The sequence below is a fragment of the Equus caballus genome, chromosome 10 (genome assembly GCF_041296265.1).
Source record: "Equus caballus isolate H_3958 breed thoroughbred chromosome 10, TB-T2T, whole genome shotgun sequence".
Classification (NCBI taxonomy): Eukaryota; Metazoa; Chordata; class Mammalia; order Perissodactyla; family Equidae; genus Equus; species Equus caballus.
This window is the reverse complement of record NC_091693.1, coordinates 11559654-11586931: the sequence shown is the minus strand read 5'-3', so window position 1 is coordinate 11586931 and position 27278 is coordinate 11559654. Positions and strand designations below refer to the sequence as shown.

Genomic DNA, 27278 nt, shown 5'->3' with positions numbered 1-27278 from the left:
ATGCACAAAGTCATCTGTTTGGGAAAGTAACCTAAAATCAGCAGAAAGATAAGTGCACAGTCCTTTGGTGAAAGGAGGCTCACTTCATAGGCTACAGGTACATCTCAGTGAGAGGTGAGACCTCTCCAGGGACTGAGACATTGGCAGCAGCCATCATTGTCACCTGTTACAGGTGTTCTGACACAGACATTGGCAGATGCCGTTGGAGTTCTTCTCCTGGCCTGTTAGCCCAGGGGTCTGCCACACACACTAGAGCACCTATTTAATCCAGCTGAGCCAGGGAAGGCAGCCTGCCCTGAGAACTGGCATCACCCAATGGCAAGCCCTCAGGCAACTTTTCGCTCTGTATAGTCTGGGTGCCTGGATCCTCTGCAGAGCCTCAAAAGCTGTCTCTTACATAAGGTCCCTTCCCCAAGATCAGGAGACATAGTTGATCCACTTAATACATAGATATAAGCACAGAGAAAGAGGCAAAGTGAGGAGGCAAAGGATGCACGTTTCAAGCATGTGGGATGCTGCCTCAGCGTGGTCTGATGAGCAGTGCCATGTCTGCGCCCAGGATTCGAACTAACGAAACACTGGGCTGCCTGCAGCAGAGCGCGCGAACTTAGCCACTCGGCCACGGGGCCAGCCCCTGGGTTTGTCAATTTTTTTATCTTTTCAAAGAAACAGGTCTTAGTTTCATTGATTTTTTTCTATTTTTTTAAGACTCTATTTCATTTGTTTTTGGTCTTATTTTTATGATTTCCTTCCTTCTATTGATTTTGGGCTTTGTTTGTTCTTTTTCCAGTTCCTTTTGGTGCACTGATAGATTGTTTATTTGGGGTTTTTCTTGTTTGTTTATGTTGGCCTGAATTGACATAAACTTCCCTCTTAGAATTGCTTTTGTTTTATGCCATAGCTTTTCCCCTGTTGTATTTCCATTTTCATTTATCTCCAGGTAGTTTTTGATTTCTCCTTTGATTTCTTCATTGACCCAACCATTGTTCAGGAGCATGTTGTTTAATCTCCACGTATATGTGGCTTTTGCGATTTTCTTCCTGTAGTTGATTTCTAGGTTCATACCATTGTGGTCAGAAAAGACGTTTGGTATTATTTTGGTCTTCTTAGATTTTCTGAGACTAGTTTTGTGGCCTAATCTGTGGCCACTCCTGGAGAATGTTCCATGTGCACTTGAAAAGAATGTGTATTCTGTGGTTTTGTGATGGAATGTTCTGTATATATCTCCTATGTCTATCTGGTCTAATGTGTCATTTAAGGCCAATGTTTTCTTATTGACCTTCTGTTTGGATGATCTATCCACTGGTGTAAGTGGAGTGTTAAACTTCCCTACTATTATCATGTTACTGTCTATTTCTCCTTTTATGTCTGTTAGTAATTGCTTTATGTATTTGGGTGCTCCTCTTTTGGTTGCATAGATATATGCAAAGGTTATTTCCTCTTGTTGAATTTTTCCCTTTATCATTATGTAGTGCCCTCCTTTGTCTCTTCGTACATTTTTCATTTTAAAGTCTATTTTTTCTGATAAAATTATTGCTGCCCCAGCTTTCTTTTCCTTGCCATTTGCATGGAGTATCTTTTTCCTTCCATTCACTTTCAGTTTCCCAGAGTCTTTAGGCATGAAGTGTGTCTCTTGTATGCAGCATGTATATGGGTCTTGTATTGTTATCCAGTAGGCCCCTCTATGCCTTTTGATTGGAGAATATAGCCCATGACAATTAAAGTAGCTATTGATAAATATGTATGTATTGCCATTTTGTTACTTTTATTCTGAGTGTCTTAATAGTTCTTCTCTGTTCCCTTCTTCTTCCTTTCCTCTCTTTGCTTGTTGTTTGATGGCTTTCTTTTTATTATGTTTGATTTCCTTTCTCTTACTTATTTGTGTATTTATTATAGGTTTCTTGTTTGTGATTACCATGAGGTTCATATATAATAATATACACATACAGCAATCTATATTGAGTTGATGATCTCTTTTGTTTGATCTCTCACTAAAAATTCTACTCTTTTACCCCCCTTCCTCCCACATTTCATGCTTTTGATATCATATCTATTCACTACCCTCTTATCATTGAATTAGGTGATTTTAGTGCTTATGTCTTTTGACCTCTATGTTACCTCCATAGGTGGTTGATCTGTTACCTTTACTGTATTTTTGCCTGTCCCAGTGAATTTTTTGCCTTGTGTTTTTATAATTTTTTTTTACTACTATTTGTGGTCTTCTCTTATTCACTGAAATAAGTCTCTTTAGCCTTTCTTATGGAACTTGTTTCTTGGTGATAAACTCCTTTAACCTTTGCTTGTCTGGGAAACTCTTTATCTCTCCTTCCTTTTTGAGTGATAACGTCTCTGGGTACAGTATTCTTGGCTGTAGGTTTTTGCCTTTCTGCATATTAAATATATCATGCCACTCCCTTCTAGCCTGTAAGGTTTCAGCTTGGAAGTCAGCTGATAACTATGGGCTTTCCATTGTATGTATCTTTCCACCTTTCTGTTGTAGGTTTTAGGAGTCTCTCTTTTAGGCATTTTAATTACAATGTTTCTTGACTTGGACCTCTTTGGGTTTATCTTGTTTGGTGATCTCTGTACTTCCTGTACTGTGGTGTCTGTTTCTTTCCTTAGGTTAGGCAAGTTTTCAGCTATTATGTTTTCAGATGCATTCTCTGTCCCTTTGTCTTTCTCTTTTTCCTTCTGGGACACCTATAATGCAAATGTAATCTGCTTCATGTTGTCTCAGAGATCCTTTAGACTGTTCTTGTTATTTTAATTCTTTTTCTTTCATCTGTTCATCTTGGGTGATTTCCTCTAGTCTTTTCTCCAGTTCACTGATCTGTTCTTCTGTACCACCTACCCTGTATTGAGTCCTTCTAGTGAATTTTTCTATTCCAGTATTGTTTTCTCCATTTCTGACAGGTTTTAGAAATAGGTCCCAATGTTTTGTTGATGTTCTCATTGTGTTTATCCAATCTTGTCCCAAGATCAGAGAGCATCTTTACGACTTTTTGTTTGAACTGTTTGTCAGGTAGATTGTTTTTTCTGCTTCATTTAGTTCCTCTTCTGGGGTGTTGTCCTGTTGCCTTGCTTCAACGTATTCCTTTTCCTACTCATTTTGCCTCTTTCTCTGTGCTTCTATCTATGTATTAAGTGGATAAGCTACGTCCTCTGATCTTAGAGAGGTGGTCTTATGAAGGGCATGCCTTTTAAGGCCCAGTAGTGTCCTTCCCTCTTGTCACCAGTTTCAAATATTCCAGGAGTGACCTATGTGTGAGCTACATGTGTCCTTCTGTTGTGGCAGGGTTGTTCTTGCTGCAGTAGCCCAGGAGTCTAGGCTGTCTCCCTGGCTGGCCGTTTGTAATTCTCAGCAGTGTGTGGCTGCTATGGACCCTTCAGTCACTTTGTTGTGTTTGGGGAGCCCCAGCACAGTTGGCTGGAAGTTCTAACAGCACCTTCCTGTTGCCATTTTCTGTTAAGTTTGTAGGCCCCCAGGATGGCTGGTTGCTACCCTCAGGGGCTTACAGTTGCTGTGGGTCTCCACCTACAAGGCTGCTACCTGCTCTCTCAGCTTTGTAGCTGAGTGGGGCTGGCCCCAGGCACAGGAGCACCCAATTATTTCGAGCTTTGGAAGGTGGGGCGAATGCCCTGTTGTTGTTTGTGAAGCACAAGTCTTTTGTTGCTGATAAGCCCCACAGCCCACAGGTCCACACACACTGTCAACACGGTCCTGGCCCATGCACACGTCCCAGCCCCCTGGAGAGGACCCATATGCCCAACTGCAGAGGCCCCGACACACTCCACCCAATGCTCCTCCCATGCCAGTGCTCCTCATGCATGCCCTTCCCTGCAGAGGCAGAGCCACTTACCTGCCTCCAGTGGTTCCAGGCACCCAGTCTGTGCAGGTCAAAAATTTGCCTCAGGGCTTTCTGTTTATTGGGGCCAGTCCCTGCTCTGGTTCAGCTGGGTTAAATTGATGCACCAGTGGGTGTGGCAGACCCCTGGGCTAACAGGCCAGAGGAAGAACTCCAATGGCATCTGCCGGCATCTGTGTTAGCACACCTGTAGTAGGTTACAATGACACCTTCCGCCAATTTCTCAGTCTCTGGAGAGGTCTCATCTCTCACTGTGATGTACCCACAGCCTATCAAGTGAGTCTCTTTTCACCAAAAGACTGTGCACCTATCTTTCTGCTGATTTTAGGTTACTAAACCAACAGATGAATTTGTTCATGGGCTCTTTATGAACTGACTTTTTTCTGCTTATATCAGATAGGTTTCCTTGGTGTATTCTCCTTTGTAATTAATAGCCAGAAAAGCCAGATATTATGAGACTCATCTCATTTTTTCTGAGTCTGAAGGATGCTTATAGTGGTAATGCTCCTCGGTTCAGGTACCCCACTCCTCCAGGGAAGGCTGTGTACCTTAGGGTTGCAGCGACCTGGCTGCGAAGTTCTGTGGCTTGTGAAGCTGTCTTTTTTCTCTCCAGGAGGAATTTCTGCCTCTTCTGCCTCAGTCAGGTCCTTACACCTCTGAGAATCTGATGGAAACCATAGATTCCCCTCTCAAGTGCATCATTCTCATTCACAACAATGTACATTCTGGGGATTTTTCAGAACTCTTGAAGTACATGGCTCTCAGGCTGAGATAAGAAGACATCTCAGAGACAAACACATGCAGTGCAAGAGACGTGCACACACACACACACGATCCCTACAATTCACACACAGAAACAAACACAAAGCACTAACTATATTTATGGGATCATAAATATGGGGCAGAATAGAATTCAATTCTATTAATTTTTACTATTTCTATATCCTTGTAATAGCCCTATGAGATAGGTACCATGATCCCCAAATTAGAAATGAAGGACATTAGGAGATCTCATCAAGTGGCAGTGTGGGCGGACTCTGAACTCACCTCCTTATGTGAACACAACCAGGTTACAACCATTTTTGTAAAAATTACTCCAGAGAGAGCACTGAAAACAGGGTAAATAGAACCCTCACAACATGGGACATCCCCGACTGTGGTGGGAGAGGCAGAAATTCCTTCTGTAGAGAAAAAAGCCACCTTTGCAAGCTGTGGAGCTTCACAGCTGAGCAGGAGCAACTGTAATTTACACAGCCCTTTCTGGAGGAATGGGGGCATGTTACCTCTGTAAGCATCCTTTGGGCTCAGTGCCACTGAGATTAGTGTCATAATATCTACTAGTAATTTTCTGGCTAGTAACTGCAATGGGGACTACCTCCAGAAAAGCTATGGGTCATACTTGGTATAAAGCCAGCTCTTAAATGGCCCATGCACAAATTCACCCATCTCTGAAAACAACCTAAAATCACCAGAAAGAAAGGTACACTGTCCTTTGGTGAAAAGCGACTCACCTACTAGGCTCTGGGTGCATCTCAGTGAGGGATGAGACCTTTCTGGAGAATGAGACATTGGTGACAGCCATTGTTGTGACCTAGTGCAGGTGTCCTGACACAGATGTTAGCAGATGCCATTGGAGTTGTTCCCCTGGCCTGTTAGTCCAGGAGTGTGCCATGCCCACTAAAGAACAGATTTAATTCAGCTGAGCCAGGGCAGGCAGCCTGCCCTAGGGACTGGCCCAACCCAATAGCAAACCCCCAGGCTATTTGTCAGCCTTCATAGACTGGGGGCCTTGATCCTCTGCAGACAGGTGAGTGTGTCTGCCTCTATGGATCAGAGCCTGCATGAGGAGCAGGCAAAGTGTGGGGGACAATGGTGGACAGCGTGCAGGCCACTGCAGAGGGGTGATTAGGTACACTCCAGGGGTTGGGAAGTGTGCATGGACCAGGAGTGTGTTGATGGTGTTACTGGACCTTTGAGGGGAGGGGCTTATCAGTGGCAGAAAATCTGTGCTTCACAAATAGCCACAAAGGAGACTGGCCTCACCTTCCAAAACCTGGAACAATTGGGCTCTCCTGTGCCTGGGGCTAGTTCTGCTCAGCTCCAATCCTAAGAGAGCTGATAACAGCCTTGCAGGCCTGAGGCCTAAAGCCATTGTAAGCCCATGATCATAGCAACCAGCCACACTGGATGCCTATTCACTTAACAGAAAAACAGCAACAGGAATGTGATATTAGACTGCATCCAACTGTGCTTGGGCTCCACAAACCCAATTTACAAACAGCCAGCTATGGGGGGAAAGCCTAGACTCCCTGGGTACATGCAGTAAGAGTAGCCTTGCTGCATCATAAGAACATGTGTAGCTCACACAGGGGCATATTCAGATGTATGGGGAAGCCATTTTGTTTAAATATGACTTGACCTAAAACTAGTGTTTCCCAGGGCACCCTGACTTATGGCCCACCAAACATGCGCTGTACATCTGCTTCGAACATTTCCCCAAAACAAGGAATGCACTATTTAAAGATAGGGATGAGTGTCTCCCTTTCTCTGAAGCCAATGCCAGTAGCTGTCTGAAGACAAACATTTCTTCCCAGAGCATCAAGATTCAGCTGACCTGCTGAGTATATCCTAAACTCTGCCAAATATTTCCTTGTGACTTTGGGGAAAAAAAATATTTCTGTCATGGTTGCTGTATGTTCTTTGTTCTGAAATGGTATATAACCATGTTGTAAAACACACTTTCCCAGAGTTCTTTCTTCCCTGGGGAATAGAGTGCTTCCAGACTAGACCTTACATCAGCTCTTTAAATATCTGTCTTACCTACAGATTGGTTATTGATTATTTACTTTGAAAGTGAGTATCCAGAAGTCTCCAGGTACCAATGAAAACAAGCATACCATTTTTTGGGCTTAATTTTAGAGCTGCAGTCTTCCAATTTGGTTTTAAGAAAAGCTAGTGTGGGGAGATCCAAAGTTGCCCATAATGGCCATTGAAATTCTGGACTGCTTTTGGTGTGTTTGGATCAATTAGTTATAAATGTGCATGTAGGGCACTCAACCCTCTTAAACATAAACCTGCCCAGGGTCCCTGAAGGAGGGTTTCTCTCAGAACATTTGGATGACTGGGATCCCATTTCTGAAATTTCCTCTGAAAATGCAAGAAAGTTGCTGAAGTCTTTGCCCTATGCCAAAAGAATCTAAAAAGAAAAGAAAACTTGCTGGATTTCTAGCCTTGATTCCAAAAGGAATCTGAAAACCAAAGAAAACTCCTGGATTGTCAGCAAGCCCAAGCCCAAAAAGGAAATGTGCTACCTCTGGAAAACAACTGAATAGTCACCAAGGACAACACCTTGAACCCAAAGACAGATCCTTGAACCAGGAGGACCAAGTCCCTCCCTCAAGATGACAAAGCCTCTCCCGATTCTGAATGAAGTCTGAGAACTCACACAAGGAGAGCAGAGCTCAGTATCTGAGAGGAGACTCTCCACACCAAAAGCAGGTGGCAACACACATAAGTGGTGAGCACAAGTGGTTTCAAATGGGTACCTCACTCCATACTGGAGGTCATTGTCTCTAGGAGGTTGCCTCTCTGGATCCACTTTTTGGACACCATAGATATCAAATAAAAGGCAAATTCACCTGTTATTTTTATCTCAAAATGAGTTTATTTTGGAATAACCAAAAGAATTGCATTTCAGATTGTGGAAACTATGACAAACCATAGGCAAATCCAGAAAACCAATGAGGCGAGCAGGATTTTGTAGAAGAAAAGGGAGAGTAGGGATGAGATGTTATAAACTGAAAGTTCATTGGAGGAAAGTAGCAGTTCAGAGTGTCAATGGCTTCTCATTGGCTGTGTTGAAGCGTTTCTCATTGTCTGGGCTGCTGCTAGGTGGGGAGAGAAATCTCCTTTTAGTAGTAAAGTAGCTTCACTTCCTGTCAGAGATGCAAGACTCTACATGTCTCTTCCTGTTTGGTGTAATGGATGATACGTGATAGGGTTTCAGAACTCCTCCTACAGGCTTTCCCTACACCAATTTAGTTAAGGTTTCTTTTGTTGATTTCCACTGTATACCTATATATCTGTATAGGTATGTATCTGCTGTCCAATCCACTCGTCTTTCAATGTGATGCTAACATGCAAACACTGAGACATCCTCTTTCCCCTCCACTTGAATGTGAATGGAATTTTTAACTGTTTGACCAATAGTATGCAGTGGAAGTGCCACTGCACGACTTCCAAAGCAAGGTCGTGATAGGCAGTACAGTTTCCACCTGGCTTTCCCTTGGGACCCTTTGCTCTGCCCCCTACTCATTGATTCTCTATCAAACTGTTTCCGGCAAACGTATCTCATCCCTACTGGAGAATCATTTGATTGTTCCATCACCTGTCCCTGAACAACGTCAATTCCACACAGCACAACCACCAGTCAGAGCCCTTGGCAGAAGAACCAGTGCCCAGTTTTCCTCCTGAAGTTATAGAGTAGATTTCACAACTCTCTTTCAGGCCACCTCCTCCAGTTGAGACTGAAGCCTACTGTTTGTGGCCCCAACAGGGAAAAGAGGAACATTCTTTATCTTCTTGTGTGACCTCAAGCACTGCCCTTTCCCTCTTGTAGTGAAGGTGTAGCTCAGGTTGTCTAAGGAACTTCAATCTGAAATGCAGTAAGCCCCTTACCTCACCACAGCCCCCAGCCTCCCTTCTCCTGAGCACTAGGCCCAAACAACACTGCTCCTGCCTGGGATTGAGGTAGAGAAAAGTGGAACAGGGGAGGGGAGGGGATTATTTTTGCCCGTTTATGATCCCCATCCCCATATCCATTCTCCCATATATGTAAACCAGCTATCCCCCAACTCTTCTCCATGGAATAGCCTCACTCCAGTCATGCATTGACTGGGCCCCTCAGCATGGGACATGAGACCAAGCAAAGTACAGAACTGATGGGAAAGTCTAACACTCACTGTGGCATCTCAATCTTCCTGCCTGATCTGCAAATGTCATCCACATCTAGGAACTCAGCCTTGGCAGTCTTCAGCCTGGGGTGTGAGTCAGGCTATGACCTCAGGCCACTGACGTCACCTTTCTGAGCCTCAACTCAAAGATGAGGATTTATTTACTTATCAGTTGCTTAAATAATGCTTACTTGCTGCCAAACACTGTTCTAGCCACTTTATCAGTACTGTCTCATTTAATCTTCAAAACCACCTTGAACAGCATCTTATGGGGGAGATCTGACCTCATCCTTCCAGAGCTTCATTCCCAGAGGCAAAGAGTAAAGATCACCTTCCTTCCATTTCCCCACCTAGAGTAAAACAAATGTAGGGCCACCTTGTGCACAAAGGTCCACAGCAGCACTACTCACAATAGACAAAGGTGTAAACAACCCATATGCCAATCAGCTCATGCAGGAATAAACAAGTGTGGTATTTAAAGACAAAGGAATATTATTTGGCCATAGATGGAATGAAGTACTGATGCATGCTACAATGTGGATGAACCTCAAAAACATTATGCTAAATGAAAGAAGTCAGACACATGTCACTTACTGTATGAGTCCATTCATATGAAACTTCCAGAACAAGTCAGTTCACAGAGATAGAAGTGTGATAGTGGTTTCCAGGAGCTAGAGGGAGGGAAGAATGGGAAGTGACTTCTTAATGTGTACAGAGTTTCCTTTTGGGGTGAGGAAAAGGTTTGGGAATAGAACGAGAAGATGGTTGCACATTCTGCTTGTATTAAATGCCATTCAATTGAACATTGTAAAATGGTTAATGGTTAATTTTATGTTGTGTGAATTTTAACTCCAAAAATAATTAGTAATAGTAAGGCAGCACAGATAGCCATTTTTCCTACAAATAGTAGAACACTATTTTGATCTCACTGCATTTGGAGGATAAAATCAGAGAGGTAAGGGAGATATCTTTGAGTCATACAGCACAGAAGTTGAGGGCTGAACTGGACTTTCTGCTCACGGAGGGAAAAGGAAAGTCGGTTGCGAGGTGTAGATGGGGACAAGGGACACCTGTTGCTGCTGTCCTGGGTAAACTTGGATCTAAATCTTTCCCTCCTTTGGGCTTCAGTTTCCCTAACTCTGCTAGAGCTAGTGGGAACACTAAGTTATTGAGTATTTCGTGGCCCTCAAACCCTGAGATCTTCATGACTTCAACAGTGCAGGCCATCTGGGATACATGGTGACTACAGCGGCCTGGATGAAGAAGAGACTACAGAAAGCACTTTTGACAGGGGAGAGCGAGCAGGGAGGCGTCAGGAGGCCTCCATAGATTCACTGTAGGTAGAGGTGGGGGCTGGATTCGAGGACTCTGAGGGGATCTGCATCCCTTCTCCCCTTCCCCGGCAGGACAGGAAGCACAGCTGGAATACAGGGGGCAGTTTTGCCAACACATTCTCCCTTGATGTGATGTCAATGTCTTCTGGGGCCTTGGGAGAGCCCACGGAGAAGTTCTGCAGTATTGAGGTCAAGAAGAGGAAGAGCTCTGACTGAGCCAGGTTCTCACCCCATCAGAGACATTTACCTGAAGGCATAAGAGGGGGTTGTCATTGGGTAGAGCCCTAGGAGAGAACTTGGTTGCCCCACCCCCACACTCCCAGGACATTTGCATACTCATTTATAGCTTTACATGTGAGCTACCTCTGCTCCTATTCTTGTCCTCAATATCATCAGAATTGTGTGTGTGTGTGTGTGTGTTTCTCTCTGTGATACCTCTTCTCAGCCTGTTGGTAGAGTGCCCTCCTTTGTCTCCCTTTGTCTCTGAGTTTGCCTGTCTCACAATCTCTTTTTTCTCTGTCTTTGGTGAGTATATTCTCAACTAAGCCAATTTATGAGACAATGTGAAAACATTGGAAAAATCACTGTTCACATGACCTTGGTATGAGGAGCCATGAGAGGGAGGGAGATGAGAGCTGAAAACTCTGTGGCCCCCATCCTGGATTGACACGATTAGGTGGGCACAAGTATCTGGGTTGATTGTTAAAATATTGAACTACTTTTGAACGGTTGATGCACAGCTGATGTACTGCTCTAAGCTCCTGAGTGCTCCCAGTAGTCTGCTCATGTCCCTGGGCTGGGTCACAGTTTGGAATGCATCTCATTGACCTGCAGCCTAATTGTAAAAGGGAGAGCTGCCCCACCCAGTGTGGTAAAATGCATTATCATTCACAAATATTCAGGGCACATTCTTGGGTGCATTGAACATCTCTGCCATCTTGAACTTGGATGGCACTTGCTTTGGCCGATGAAGTGAGGGCTAAGTAGATGTCTGCCATGCCATTTATCCTGTTTCTGGCTATGTCAGGATAGAGCCTGAAATAGCCCCCATCTCTATGGAACTGTGATGACCTGGGATGGGTATGTTGCATGAGCATGAAATTAATTTTTAGGCCTCAAGCTGCTGATAGGTTCAGGTTGTTTGTCACAGCCCAGCCTGCCCAGACTAACATAGGCCATGACTTTCTATGGGACCTTGGGCAAGCCCCCTGCACTCTGGGGCTCTCCTGTTCCAGCTCTACAAGTCTAATAGAAAGGAAGCCATAAGTCTCTGTATGTACCTTTGACAAAAGGGCTTGTTGGCTCCTTCTGCATAAGTTTCCATGATTTGTATCATGTGACCCTGTTCCTTTGTCCATAGCTTCCAGATGGGCAGGAAATCTGAAGGCACTTATCTAGAGGTTGGGTGGGCAGTAGATGAAATGGACCAAACTTTGTCCAGTTTCCATTGTGCCCTATAAATATGTGCCTCTGTACCCCTTTCACCCTCCCTCCACCCACTTCTCCTCTGGTAACCATCAATCTGTTCTCCTTATTGATGTTTTTGTTTGTCTGTCTCCCACATATGAGTTAAATCATATGGCATTTGTCTTTGTCTGTGTTATTTTGCTTAGCATAATATTTTCAAGGTCCAGACATGTTGTCACAAATGGCACAATTTTGTCTTTTTTAATGACTGAGTAGTATTCCATTGTCCACATATACCATATCTTCGTTATCCATTCATCCCTTGATGGACACTTAGGTTGTTTGCATGTCTTGGCTTGTCTTAATAATGCTGCAATGAACATAAGGGTAAATATATGTGTTCAAATAAGTGTTTTAATGTGCTGTGGGTAAATACAGAAAAGTCAAATAGCTGCATCATATGGTATTTCTATTTCTAATTTTTGATAAATCTCTGTACTGTTTTCCACAGTGGCTGCATTGGTTTGCATTCCCATCAGCATAGTATGAGGGTTCTCTTTCTCCACATCCTCTCCAACATTTGTTATTTCTTGTCTTGTTAATATTAGCCATTCTGATGGGTATGAGGTGATATGTCATCATAGTTTTGGTTTGCATTTTCCTAATGAGTAATGAGGTCAAGCATCTTTTCCTGTGCCTGTTGGCCGTCTGTACATCTTCTTTGGAAAAATGTCAGTTCATGTCCTCTGCCTATTTTTTGATGTGTTATTTGGGTTTTTATTTTCTGTTTAGTTGTAGGAATACTTTATATATTTTGGAAATTAACTCCTTGCCACATATATGGTTTGCAAATATTTTCTCCCGGTTGGTGTTTTGTCTTTTCATTTTATTCATGGTTTCCATTTCCTTGCAGAAGTTTTTTAGTCTGTTGTTCCATTTATTTATTTTTTCTTTTGTTTCTCTTGCCTGAGCTACTCCCTCCCATCCTGAGCATTCAGAGGCCCATATCTGTTCTGATTGGTCAGAGCCTATGTCTGTTCTGATTGGTTGAGGTTGATGTTTGTTCTGATTCCTCTGGCAAGAGTCATCCAGGTTGTTAAAGATCTTTGATATTACCTCTCGATATACAGCTGTAAGAGCCAATCAGGAGAGTAAAGACAACAAAGGGCAGAGAAGATAATAACAACAAAAATTAATCCCTAATAATTATTGAATGCTTACATACATAATATCAAAACCACCCCATTTGATGACCTAAGGCACAGAGAGGTTAAGTTCCTTGCCCAAATGCACACAGCTAGTAAATTCTAGGGCCTGAGCTGAATACCAGTCAGTTTGGCTCTAGAGCCAATCCTTTTGCTACACTGTTGACCTTGAATTGAGAGAAAAGTTAATAGGGTGAAAGAAAAACCATTACAGAGTAACATGTGGGTGGGTGGGGAGAAAAGACCCATCTAGGAATCTTCCCAAGGTGAGGCGTCAAGGATTGTCCATTTCTACCCTCAGGAATTCTCGGATCCCGCGAGTGAGTTCCACCATGAGAATCTTGTCCACAAGGTGGTCTTGCGGTTCTCTGTTGTCATGGAGACCTCCAGCACCGCTCTCCACTACGTGCCTCTTCTCCTGCTTAAGAACCTGGACGTCTTAGACGAGCTGGGCTTATGGTGAATGTGATTGGGGACAGTCAAGGGTCTCTGAGGCCATGCTGGAAGGTGGTTGGGTGATGAACGAAGACATCTGTCCTGATCAGTCTGAAAAATAAAAAATCCACCTCTGTAAGGATTTGTAACTTATAATGAAGTTTTGCTGCCAACAGAGCTCTTTGAAATTGACAAGGTAATCACAGTTTACAAAATATTTTTAATTCAGTGAAGCACTCTATGGTTTAGAAGATGTTTTTGTACTTATGAAGTGTTTTGGAATCTGCAAAACACGTGGGAGATTGTAAAGTGCTTTGTGGTTTACAAAGCATGCTCCAATCACAAAGCATTAATATTCACAGGGCATTTTGGAGTCTATGAGAGCACATGGGTCTTGACAGAACACTTTGAGGTTGGCACTTTGAGGCTGACAAAGAATTTGACTTTTTGGAGTATATTGATGATTTACAACTAATTAAAAAGCTTCTCTATTAATTCTCCTGTGGATCGTCTGCAGATCAGACTTGGAGAAACTTTCATCTAATCAAACCCCTTTATTTTACAGATAATGAATTTAGGCCCATAGAGGGGAAGTAACTAATCCAAAATCACATAGCACATCAGTGGGACAGAAGGACAAGTCTCCAGTTCCAGCTACAACTCATTTTTATATATATTTTTAAAAAGTTGCCTTAAATGTTGAATGAGTTTCCAGCCTCCTGTATTACCTAAATTATCCCTTTCATAACTAAATTGTAAACAATAGACAAGACTTCTCCACAAAGAAGCCATTGATTTTCTTTCTCAATAGTTTCATTGAACAGGGAAAATAACCCAATATCTTAGTAAAGAGCTCACAAGACCCGCCTCCCAGTCTACATGTCATTTTGGGGTGACTTGGCTAATCCCACTGCCTTGGGTAATAATTGATGACCCATTCCCACCCTCATTATTCTCAGAGAAAGTCTAGGTCGAGATAGACAGAGTGATTGGCCCACACCGTATCCCAGCCTTAGAAGGTCAGGCAAAAATGCCCTATATAGATGCTGTGATACACGAAATTCAGAGATTCAGTGACCTTACCCCCTTTGATGACCCTCACTCTATCATCAAGGACACTCACTTCCAGGATATCATCTCCCTAAGATGAGACCTGCAGGGTGACAGAATCTTGGATGGAAGGTGCTGTCTGCCTGCAGTCTTATGCTTCACGTCTCTGGTTGTTGGACTTCAATGAGAATTTATATTTCCAGATTTCTATGGCAGGGAGGGACATTTTAGAAATACAGAAAAGTCCTGTTCCTTCTCTCTGTCTTATATTTTACCTTTGGCAGATGTTAGATTTTCTGAAAAAAAAAATACCATATACTTATTGAAACTTGTTATATCTAGAGCTTTTCTTTTAAAAAAAAGAACGACTATGTTATCATCTCCCCTACATTGTCCTTGATGAGAAGGCATTCAAAATTTGATGGTTCTCCTTGCACACTTTCTTTAAATTATGTGGACATATACCACATATATACACATATGCACCAATATCCGTTCATACTGTATCTATCACTTTGGAACTTGTGTGTACACTGTGCATGTCTCCTTCCCTTCTAGTTTTTGTGTTCCTACTAATACAATTTGCAACTTGTTTTTTATTTTGTGTCTGTGTGTCTGCTTTTCCTTTTATAATATACAATTATGTTGTTGATATATTTTCAGGTCAATGCCTATGGTTTTGATTCATTTTTTCCCATGGTTGCGAAAGTTCCAGAGTATAGGTGTACCTAGGGGTGATACAATATCTAATTCCCCCAATGGGCACATCCATCAGATTAGATTCGGGCCCTCATGCTGGAGTCGGGTCCTTGGAGGCCTCAGCTGAGCCAGATAGGAGCCTTTTAGTTGATGGATCACGGAAAAGTCCAAAGGGTCATTGGGAAGAAGGGTCAGGGTGGTCAGTGGGGATTCCTGGAGAGCTCAGAACACAACTATTAACCAAATGGAGAAGAATTATTTAAATGCATTATTTTGGCAATTATTTTCGCCACCATCTGTAGATCATACAGTGAGTGAAGCTTGTTATCAATTGTGGATGTCCCATCATTGATCCAGATGCTCTTGTTGATGGCAATTTTGGTCCCTTTGGCTTTGATGCTCTCTTAGGACACTACTGTGTACACCATCCTGAGCTCTGTCCTCCACAACCCATACCACTTTGAGAAGCCAGATGCTTTCCATCCTGGCCACTTCCTGGATTTGGAGGGCAACTTCAGGAAGCAAGAAGCCTTCATCCTATTCTCCATGGGTAAGTGACATCCTCCTCATCCTATGAGAGTGCCTGCTTACCCCTTGTCTGTGTGTGACTTTCTCCTTTTGTCTAACCCCAAACACTGGGTGAAACTTTTTGAAGAAGATGAGGATGCTGAAAGAAAAAGAAAGTAAGACATCTACAGACACAAAGATATTTTGAGGGGGATGAGAGAAAGGAGATATGATGGGAGAGAAAGATGGAGACTCAGTCAGTGATGGAGACAACGTGAAAGAGAAGGACACACACATGCATGCACATCGACAAAGAACAGACAAATAAATGAACCGTTATTGAGCAACTGCTGTGTGCCAAGAATTAGGAAAGCATTTTCAGCTTTTCTTTTAAAGTAAAAATAACTTTATTATTTTTTATGATTTTTATACAAAAAAGGAAATAAATAAGTTGAAGGTGAAAAATCACCTTCATTTCACCACCGAAACCATATCTGTTAATATCATAGGAGATGTCCTTCCAAAAATTTTATTAATTATGTGCACTCACACCAAGGTAGATAAGGCATGGATAGATGGATAGACACATCCACTTATTGTGCCTTCAGGAAAACATCTGTCTGGAGAAGAGGTTGGCTCACTTAGAGTTCTTCCTCTTCTTGACCTTGATGCTGCAGAACATCCCTTTGGTCTCTCCTAAGACCCCGGAAGACATCAACCTAACATCAAAGAAGAACAGGTTGGTGAAACTGACCCCTGTGTTCCAGCTCTGCTTCCTGCCCCACTGGGGAGGGGGAGAAGGGATGAAGATCCCCTCAGAGTCCTTGCATCCAGCCTCGTCTCTGCCCACAATGAATCTGTGGAGGTCTCCTGACTCCTCCCTGTTCATTCTACCCTGTGGTAAGTACTTTTTGTTGTTTCTCTTTCATCCAGACGACTGGATTCACCATTTGTTCCAGGTGGCCTGAGCTGTTGACCAAGAGTAAAATCTCAGGGTTTCAGGCCCAAGAAATACTCAGTAACTTAGTGTTACCACTACTCCTAGAACAGTTAGGGAAACTGAGGCCCAAACAAGGGAAAGATTTAGATCCTAGGTTACCCAGGACAGCAGCAACAGGTGCCTTTCTTTACCCTTTGTCCCCATCTATGTGCCCCAGCCGTACCCTCCTGTTCCCTCCTTGAGTGAAAGGGCCAGTTCAGTCTCAACTTCTGTGCTGAGTGACTCAAAAATATCTCCTTTATCTCTCTGTTCTTATCCTCTAAAATTAGTGAGATCAAAACAAAGTTCTACTATTTCTAGGCAAAATGGCTATCTGTACTGCCTTGCTATTATTACATATATTTTTGAAGGAAAATTCACAGAAAATAAAATTAAACTTTAGCCATTTTAAAGTGTACAATTCAATGGCATTTAGTACAATCACAAATTTGTGCAACCATCATCTCTATCTATTACAAAACGTTGTCATCACCCCAAAAGGAAACTCTGTACCCATTAAGAAGTCAGTTCCCATTCGTCCCTTCCTCTAGGCCCTGGCAACAACTAGTATGATTCTGTCTCTGTGAACTTACGTTTTCTGGAAGTTTCAGATGAAGGGAATCATACAGTAAGTGACCTGTGGCTGGCTTCTTTAATTTAGCATGTTTTCAAGGTTCATCCACATTCTAGCATGTATCAGTACCTCATTCATTTCATGGGTGGAATAATATTCCATTGTTTGGAAATACCACATATGTTTATCCCTGCATGAGTTAATTGGCATGTGGGTTCTTTCCAACTTTGTCTACTGTGAATACAGCTGCCGTGAACATTTGCACAGGATGGCCTTGCTTTTGTTTTACTCTTCATTGGGCCAATGGAAGGAAGATGATCTTCAGTCTCCACCTTCAGACCTGAGGTTCTGGAAGGATGGGGCCATATCTCCCCTATAAGATGCCGTTCACAGGTGGTTTTGAAGATTAAATGAGACAGTACTGATAAAGTGTCTAGAACAGTGCTTGGCACCAAGTAAGCATTATTTAAGTGTTTGATAATTAAACGAATCCTCATCTTTGAGTTGAGGTTGAGAGAGGTGAAGTGACTGGCCTGAGGTCATAGCCTGATTCACACCCCAACTTGATGACTGCCAAGGCTGAGCTCTTAGATGTGGATGACTTTGGTAGATCAGGAGGGAAGCTTGGATACCGTGGAGAGGGATGGCCTTTCCCATCAGCTCTCTGCCTAGGTTTGCCTCCTGTCTCATGCTGAGAAGCCTAGTCAAGGCATTTCTGGAGTGAGGCTGTTTCATGAAGAAGGGTGGGAGGGAAAGCTGGTTCCTATATCAGGGAGAATGGATGTGAGGATGGGGATCACAAACAGCCAATGTAACTGCCTCCCCTCCCCTGTTCCATCTTTCTCTGCCTCAACCCCAGGCAGGCGCAGTGTGTGCTAAGGCCTGGTGCGCAGGAGAAGGGAGGCTGGGGGCTGCAGTGGGGTGAGGGGCTTACTGCATCTCAGATTACAGATCCTTAGACAACCTGAGCTACACCTTTACTGCTGAAGGAAAGGGCAGTGCTTGAGGTCACACATGGAGCTAAAGAATGTTCCTCTCTTCCCTGTTATGGCCACAAACAGTAGGTTCCAGGCTCAACTGGAAGAAGCAGCCAGAAAGAGAGTTGAGCTGTGAAAGCTACACTATAACTTCAGCAGGAAAGCTTGGCACTGATTCTCCTGCCAAGGGTTCCTGCTGGTGGTTGTGCTGCATGGAATTCAGATTGTTGAGAAGATGGTGATGGAACATCAAGGGATTCTCTAATGGGAGTGAGATTGTGTTGCTCGATCCAGACTCATGCGGATTCAACGATTGGAGGGCAGAGCAAAGTGTCCCAAGAGACAGCCAGGTGGAAACTCTACTGCCGTTTATGACCTTGCCATGGAAGTCATGCAGCAGCACTTCTACTGCATTCTATTAGTCAAAGCAGTTACAAATCTACCCATATTCAAGTGGACGGGAAAAGAGGACATCTCAGTGGTAGCTTGTCAGTGTCACATTGAAAGAGGAATGCATAGGACAGGAGATATATATCTATATAGACACATATAGTGAAAATTAATAAAAGATATCTAAACTAAATTAGAGTCAGGAAGATCTGTAGGGGGAGCTCTCACACCTTATCACATATTGTCAGTTACACCAAACAGGAAGAGACAGATAGATGCTTGCATCTGACTGGAAGTAAGACTACTTTACTATGAAAAGGGGATTTCTCTCCCCACGCAGCAACAAATCAGCCAATGAGATATGCTGCAGCTCAGCCAATTAGGAGTCGTTGCCCTTCTGAACTGATACTTTCCTCCAATGGACTTTTAGTTTAGAACAGCCCCTGCCTACTCCCCCTTTTTCGCTAAAAAAGCATGCTTCCTTCCTTGGTTTTCTGGATTTGCCTTTGTTTGCCATAGTATGCTCATACCAAATTGCAATTCTTTTGGCTATTTCCAAATAAACTCATTTTGAGATAAAATAACAGGTGAATTTGCCTTTTTAGTTGACATATATGGTGTCAGAAAAGTGGATCCAAGGGAGGAAATCTCCTAGAAACAGTGACCCCCAGAATCGAGTGAGGCACCCACACGGAGCACTTGTGCTCATTGCTTACAAGTGCTGCCACCTACTTTTGGTTCGGTGAGTCTCTTCTCAGATACTGAGGTCTGCTCTCCTTGTGTTATGAGCTGGTAGATTTTATTTCGAAATGGGAGAGTCTTTGTCCTCCTGGTTCCATTCTCTGTCTTTGGGTTCAAGGGGTCATCTTTGGTGAGTACCCAGTTTTTTTCTGAAGGTAGCACAGCTCCTTTTTGGGCTCAGGTTTTCTGATAATCCAGGAGTCTTTCTTTGGTTTTCAGATTACTTTTGGAATCAGGGCTAGGAATCTAGCAACTTTTCTTTTGTTTATAGATTCCTCAGGGTTAGCTCTAGGACTTTAGAACTTTCTTGGGTTTTCAGAAGGAATTTCAGAAATAGGATCCCAGTCATCTAAACATTCTGAAGAAAACCCTCCTTCAGGGGGCCTGGCCTGATTTATGTTTAAGAACTTTGGTTCCCCTACGTGCACATTTTTAACTAAGTGGGCTCAACAGACCAAAAGTAGTTCAGAATTGCAATGGCCATTATGGGGACTTTTGATTTCCCCAAACTAGCTTTTCTTAAAGCAGAATTGGAAGACTGTAGCTCTAAAATTAAGCAAAACAAATGTTATTTCTATTTTCCTTGGTACCTGGAGGCTTCTGGATATGCACTGTTGATATAAATAATCAATAACCAATCTGTAGGTAAGAGAGATATTTAAAGAGCTAATGTGAGGACTAGTCTGGAAGCACTGTCTTTCCCAGGGAAGAAAGCACTCTGGGGAAGTGTGTTTTACAGCCTGGCTATATACCATTTTGGAACAAAGTATGAGAGAAATATATACATTTTTTCCCCCAAAGACACAAGGAGATATTTTGCCTCAGTTTATCAGGTCAACTTTACCTTGGTTCCCTGGGAAGAAGGCTTATCTTCAAAGAACTACTGGTATCAGCATCAGAGAAAGGGAGACACTCACCCCTATCTTTAAAGACTTCAGTCTTTTCTTTGGGAGATGTTTGAAGGAGATGTAGAGTGGATGCATGTTGTTGGACCATAAGTCAGACTGCTCTGACATAAACATGTTTTAGGTCAAATCAAATTTCAACCAGAATAGCTTCCCCATATACCCCAGTATATGAAAATTTCATTTTATTTTTATTATTTCCATCATTTTCCCCTTGTGATCGATAACCCTTCAATAGAAAGAATTGATGATCAATTTATTGTCCCTTGGTGCCAGGGTGGTTGCTGCCTGCCCTGGGTCCATCGTGTCCCTTGGAACTTGGCTTTCATTTTATTTTACCCAGTTATCCATGTTGGAAGGAAAAGAGCTAAGCTTAGTGAGCAGACAGAGTGGTATATGCTGGCAGGGGAAACATTCCATAGGTCAATAATTTTGGATTGTCACACAACCATTGTGCATGAACTTGAACAAGATTTTGTAATCATTCACTTGTAACAGTTAACAACTCTGGAGCAGACATAATAGTAATGATAATAAAATGTTTAGTTTATTATTAAAATAATAAGTCAAGTGTAATCCTTATCAGAGAAAGAGGCTCATTCACAATTTTAAGAATGATCAACCAACTCAAGTTTTCAAGTGATTGTTACTCTAGCTTGCATATAAGTCATTCAACATTGAGTAAAAAAACTAATTACCTTGAATATTATGATTAATACAAGAATTCCCGAAAGTAACAAAACTAAAAATTGTAATCCGAATTGCAGGAGGGAACCAATACCTGCAGGGAGTGAACTAAATAAGTGGAGACTTCATGAGCGGTTGCTTAGAGGATTCACCTGTTTTTTCATGTATTTTAATAGAGATGATACATTGGAAGATTCATCAGGTGTAAGAACGCAACATTCAGTTTGCATTATAGCACATTCCACAGGACAGAAAGCAGACTGGTGCTTGCCGGGGACTCAGCAGAAGAGGGAATGGGGAGTGACTGCTAATTTGTGTGGGGTTTTCTCCTGGGGTGATGGAAATATTTGGAACTAGATAGTGGTAGTGAATGAACTAAATGCCATTACAGTTTAAAATGGTTAATTTTGTGTTATGTGGGTTTCATCTTAATTTGAAAATATATGTGTGGGGAGAAGGAGCTATGGTGAAGAATTTGAGTTTTGGAGCCAGGCAGACAGTGTGAATTATGTTCCTCCACTCACTAACCATGCGACCTTGGACAACTGATGCCACTGCCCAGCCTCTGTTTACTCAACTGTAAAATGGGCATGATTGTTGTACTCACCATAGGGGCAAATGGGAGAAGGATTCAAGCATGGTCATGTATCCACAGACTGTGGAGCATAAGGAGTTGATAAATGGAGGCTGTGGCTCTTCTGAGGAGGAGAGAAGTCACTCAGGGTGGGCCTTGACCTGGGAGGCAGAATTGCAGAGATCGTGAGCAAAGTTTTGCCCTTTGGCCCCCCATTTCTATACATACACCACTTCTGGAATTCTATTAATAGCAGAAAGAAAAACAATCTTGAGTCTTTGAAGTGCTTCAGCAAGATGGAAGGAGATGAGACTGCAGGAAGGACTTTCCCACTGAGGTGGCAACCAAGGAGGGGGAAGTATACAGGCTTGCAGCAGGTCTCTCAGAGGCAGGAAGACAAAGAGAGAGTCCGGAGACATCCTCTACAGAGGAGGGGCTACTTCATGACCCTGGAATCCTTCAACCCGCTTCCCTCAGCCTCCTTGGGGGGGCAGGAAGCTGATCTTGTATGCAGGGGATATTTGCCCACACCACTCTCCTGGGTGTGAGGTCAATGTCCTCAGGGGCCATGGGGCTGGCCACAGAGAAGTTCTGGAGGAAGGTGGTGAAGAAGAGGAATAATTCGGTGTGAGTGATGCCTTTGCCAGGACAAATGTGCTTCCCTGTGGGCACAGAGGATCACCAATGTGGGCATGGGGCGGATGCACATTTTTTGCCCCATCATATCCCAAAGCCAAGACACCTGCATCCATTCCAACAGATGTGCATGAGGTTGGCTTTTAACCTGCCATTCAGGGTGGGCCTTTAGGTAGCTCACAAACCCTGTGAATCCAGGTACAAATCTTTGGGTGGATGTACTTTGCACATTTTTCCAGAAGTTTGTAGCTTCTGATCCATTTCCAAGGGTCCAGTGGCCCCAGAGATCCTAAGGACCCGCTTCTGGTCAGCTGTGTGTGTGTGTGTGTTTGTGTCTGCCTCCACATGTAGATGTGTGCATGTTTCTGACATAACATTTTTAATACACTTCATTTCTAATATGAGGATAATGGTACCTATCTCATGGGCTATTTTGAGTTTAAAGAAATAATATTTGAAAAATTCTTAGAATAGAATTTTCTTCTGGCCTTTACTAAGGATCCTATAGATGTACTTAGTTCTTTCTGTTTGTTTCTCGATGTGTTTGGTTAGGAGTGTGTGTTGGTGTCTCTCTGGCACTGCATGTGTTTATCTCTGGGATGTCTTATCTCAGACTGAGAGCCATGCACTTCAAGAGTTGTGAAAAATCCCCAGACTGTACATAAAATTGTGAATGAGACTGAGGCACTTGAGTGGGGGGTCTGCGGCTTCCATCAGATTCTCAGAGGTGTAACACACCTCACCCATTAGGTTATAAACCAAGAGCTTGGAGAGAAATTTGGACAATCGAAGCTGAAAACTAAGGCAGAGACACTGAGAGGCTCCTCCTTTACCTCCATGGTTCTTCATCTGCAAGCTGACAACCTTGGAAGGTCATGTCAAGGACGAGTCTCCATGAATTGGCTAGACCTTTCAAGTTGATAAATGTTGTGCCTGTGTGGAGTCGTCTGGGGAAGGGTCCACATGTTTCTGGCACATCCAGAAGTCAGGAGACATGAGCTTAGAGATACTCAGGGCAGAGCTCAGGGCTGATTCTTTTCTTGTAAGTGGTTCTGTGACCCTGCTCTTTCCAGAACAGCCTGACGCCTGTTATCTCCTTTCCTTCCATCCTCCCCATCCCTGGGGCTGTCCATTTGGACACACTTTGGTTCCCTTTAGCTCTAACACATTTTTGGCTCAGCTTGTCTTACTTCGGTCCATGGCAGTTAAAATTAGTCTTTTCTCTGTCTATAACTCCTGTCAGGTACTGTTTCTCTGTCTCACTTCTCTTTAACTCTCCTTGTTCCTGCTTTCTTCCATCTTGTTTAACTCCCTGCCTCTGTCTGTTTGGATCTGATTCTGTATGCAACCCTCTCTGTCTCACTTTGCATCTCCTTCTACAGATCCCTTTTTTCTCCTTTACTATTTCTTCTTCTCTGCTTATGTCACTCTCTTTTTCCCCTCTTTCTCTCTTCTCTCTCCTTTTTCTTCTGCCTTTCCTTTCTCTCTCCTCCTCCTTCCTTCTTCTCCTTCTCTCCCCTCCTCCCTCTATTGTCTCATGTTCATTCTCTGTCTCTTTTCACCACTGCAGATCCTGTCTCCATCTCCCTCTATGTATCTCTCTGTTCTTCTCTCTGTTTCTCACTTACTCTATCCTTATCTCCTTGTCTCTGTTCTTATTTCTCCACCTCTCTCTAAATGTAGGTGAGGACTATTGAATGGAGTAGCTGACCCTCACCCCCCCCCCAGAGAACCCCCAATTCTCACTTAAGATGAATTGAGAGGGCCTGGTCCTATGCCCGAGTGGTTGAGTTCACACCCTCCGCTTCAGAGGCCCAGGGTTTCACTGATTCAGATCCCGGGCACAGATGCAGCACCACTCAGCAAGCCGTGCAGTGTCCCACATAGCAGAACTAGAAGGAGCTGCAACTAGAATATATAACTATTAACTGGAAGCTTTGATGAGAAGTAGAAGAAAAAAATAAAGATGGGCAACAGATATTAGCTTAGGGTCAATCTTTAAAAAATGAGATTTTACAAAAGCACTAAAAAACAAAAAAGATGAAATGAGGGAGGAGGCCATTGCACTGGGAAGAGCCTCAGCCCTGGGTCACTGAAGTCACTGATGGAGCTCAAGACTCGAGACTGGTGTCTCGGGTTGTCTTTTCTACTAAGTGAAGAGGACTCTGGGTCTAGAAGTTTTCTCTAGATGGGGCCAAAATGTGGAGAACGGGGATAGAGACACTTCAGAGCACAAGATCCTGGCTGGCTGCCCAGTGCCAGCAGGATAAATCCAAACTCCCTTCAACACTCAGCTGAGCTCTTCACCCTTATCCCCTTCTGGAATCCACACCCCAGCTGCCTGGGTTCTTCCGCTTTCTCAATGCACCATGCTGTATCCTCCTTCAGGCTCTGTCCTTGCTGTTCCTTCTGCCTGAAACACTCTTTCCAGTGGCCCGTTGATGCTCACCCATGAGGTCTTAGCTTAGAAATCAGTGCTCCAGGTAAGCTTTTCCTCACCAACCAACCAAGAGTTGATAATACCTCCTATTTTTTGCTCCTAAAGTCCCCTTTAGAACACTTGTAACAGTTATGATTAATTGTAAGATAATAATTGCCCATATGAGCACTTACCTTGTGCCAAGTAGTTCTAAGCACATTTCAAGCATAAATTCATTTCATTAGATATTATTTTGTGACCATACAATGAATGCCCATCTCCCCTGCTGGACCGTAAATTTCCTGGAGCAGGAACTGTGTCTCTATGTGACTTGTCCAATGTATTATCTTCAGCTCTCAACAGAGCACTGGACTCAGAGTAATGCTCCACAGATATTTTATACCTGAACATGTGGAGATGTTTAAATACTTGTCTAGGGTCCAGCTTATCAAGATGTGCCTTTGGGACATGATCTCACTTCTCAAGCCCCATCTAGGGTTGTAGCTATGCTGGAGTGGGTTAATGCAGGTAAAACAACTGGTATATACTCACTGCTCAATAAAAAATGACCTCTCCTGGATAGTCTCAAGGAGGGGGTGGTACCTGCACTCTGGTGTCTGGGAAAGGAAGTGTGCATCCAGCTTACTTGTGGAGAAGGGGATAAAAGCTTCATTCTTCTTCAGTTCCCTATTGGCATTCAGAAAGTGGTCATGGTAGAAGGTGTCTGGTTTTTCAAAGTAACATGGGTCATGAAGAGCAGAACTCAGGATGGGATATACTTGAGTGTCCTTAGGAAGGGTCACAAGATCAAAGTTATTGTCATTCCCTTCCCCACTCCACCCCTAAAAACAGAACAACAGGGCCCTAGTGATAAAACCAACAGGAGGTCAAGTTTGTAGATTAAGAGAACCCAGGATGCCCACCCAGAACAGATGCAGGAGACAGGTTGGCCTCACCTTGGGGATGACATACCCTCAGAAGTGAGTGTCTTTGGTGACCACGTGGGGCACGCTAAGGGGGATAAGTTCTGAGAATCTCTGAATCTCATGGATGACTGCATCAGTGTATGGCATTTTGGCTCAGTCATTGAGGGCTGGAGGGTGATGGGAGTCAACCACTGATCAATCTCCTTGTGGACTCTCTCTGCACAGAAGAGCAGGACCAGTGAACCTCATTAAAGAGGCATTTCAGTATGGTCACTACTTTATGAGGCAATAAGCCAGGAAATATCTATAATATAGGTTTAGATTATGACACCCCTCAGAACAACCAACTTGGTGTGGAGGGAGCAGGGTGGGAGCAACAAGAATTCTTACCCATTGAAATCTAAGGAATGTTGTGGGTTCTCTCCCCACATGCACAGGTAAACACACACATACACACCTATGTGAGCCACTATTCTATTTGTGTAGAATTTCATATTAATAACTGTACGCTATGAATCTATAAAAATTCTCCAAGATGAGTAGAAATATAAACTACTATTTATTGTGTATGTATTAAAGATGTGGCACTGTGTTAGGTCTTCAGGGATATAACAGTGAAATAGATCAATAGATTAACCCATGAAGAACTGGATAAATAAATGGATGCAGCAATCAAACAAGCAATGGATCAATTCATGAATGAAAAGATTGATGAACAGAAGAACATTAATGAATATATGTATGTATTTATTTATCAAACAATAGATGAATTAATGAACATTAATTAATAAATGACCCACAGATCAATAAATCACGTGAATGGGCCAATGGCCAGATTTAGAGAGGAGTAAGTGAATGAATAAATTATTGAGGGAATGAGTAAATAAAAGAATAAATGGTTGGATATATGAAATGATGGATGAATAAATCAAGGATGAATTAATGAGTGAATTATTAAATGGATAAATGAAAGAATAGATGAATTAAGGATGAAGTAAAAGACTGACTGACAGAAGGATTAAGGAGTGAGACCTAGCTCATAGAAGGACAGATGGATGCATTAAAGAATGAATGAGCCAATGAATCTATGGCAAATAGTTCATTCAATTAATCATTGATTCAAAGGATAAACAGATGAATCAATCAATCCAAATAAATAATGGAATTGTATGGTTTTTTTTAGGAATCATAAATACAAGAATCTGAAGATTCAGGTTAATTAGTTAAAAAAAACCAGATGGATGAATGGGTGGGTAGATGGATGGATGGATGGATGGATGGATGGATGGATGAGTTGATCTTTAATTGGTCAGAGAAAACAGTGTGAGCAAAGATTGACAGATTCTTCATTCATTCATCCATCGTCAGAACTGGCCTGGTTGGAGGTTCCTTCAAAATCTGCAATGATCCAGCTATAAGATGGAAATTCTCCCTCTCTAATTGATGAAAGACCCTTAGCCCAACTCCTACAGTCCCCAAAGGAGTCAAAACACCCCTGCGAATTTGTTATCCCCAGCCCACCCATCTGTTTTGTAGGGATGTTTGAGCATGAGCAGGAATCCATAGCGCAGAGCGGTGTTGGTGGTCTCAGTGCCAGTGAAGAATAGCGAAACCACAGTGATGATGAGGTTCTGCAGGTGGAACTCTGGAACTCACTGTTTGGTTGGACTTCTCCTGGGTCCTGAGTGGTAGGCTCACACCAGGGGAAGCTGGAGCCTAGGAGCACACACTTTTCTTGAGGCACCCTCCACCTGTTTCTGAGTCTCTCTTATTGTCTGGCTCATTTTACTTTTCTCTATCCTCTGCGTGTCCAGCCATATATCTCTATTTCTGCCTCTCTCAGTCTCTCTTCACTCTATCTGGCTCGTTTCAATCTCTTTCTCCATCTCTTTGGTGTGTTTGTCTCTCTTCCTCTCCAAGCCTCTTTCTGCCTCTCTGGGTCTTTTCACCTGTTGCTATATATTTTTTCCCTTGTCCTGTATTTCCTGTATCTCTCTCTCTCTCTCCTCCCCACG

At 43.0% G+C, this 27278-nt stretch overlaps 1 pseudogene; it reads left to right on the top strand.

Moving 5' to 3' along the window:
* The window catches only part of LOC100147010 (cytochrome P450 2B11-like), a 52107-nt pseudogene extending 33857 nt beyond the window's left edge, over nucleotides 1-18250 (top strand).
* The last annotated feature ends 9028 nt before the right edge of the window (nucleotides 18251-27278 follow it).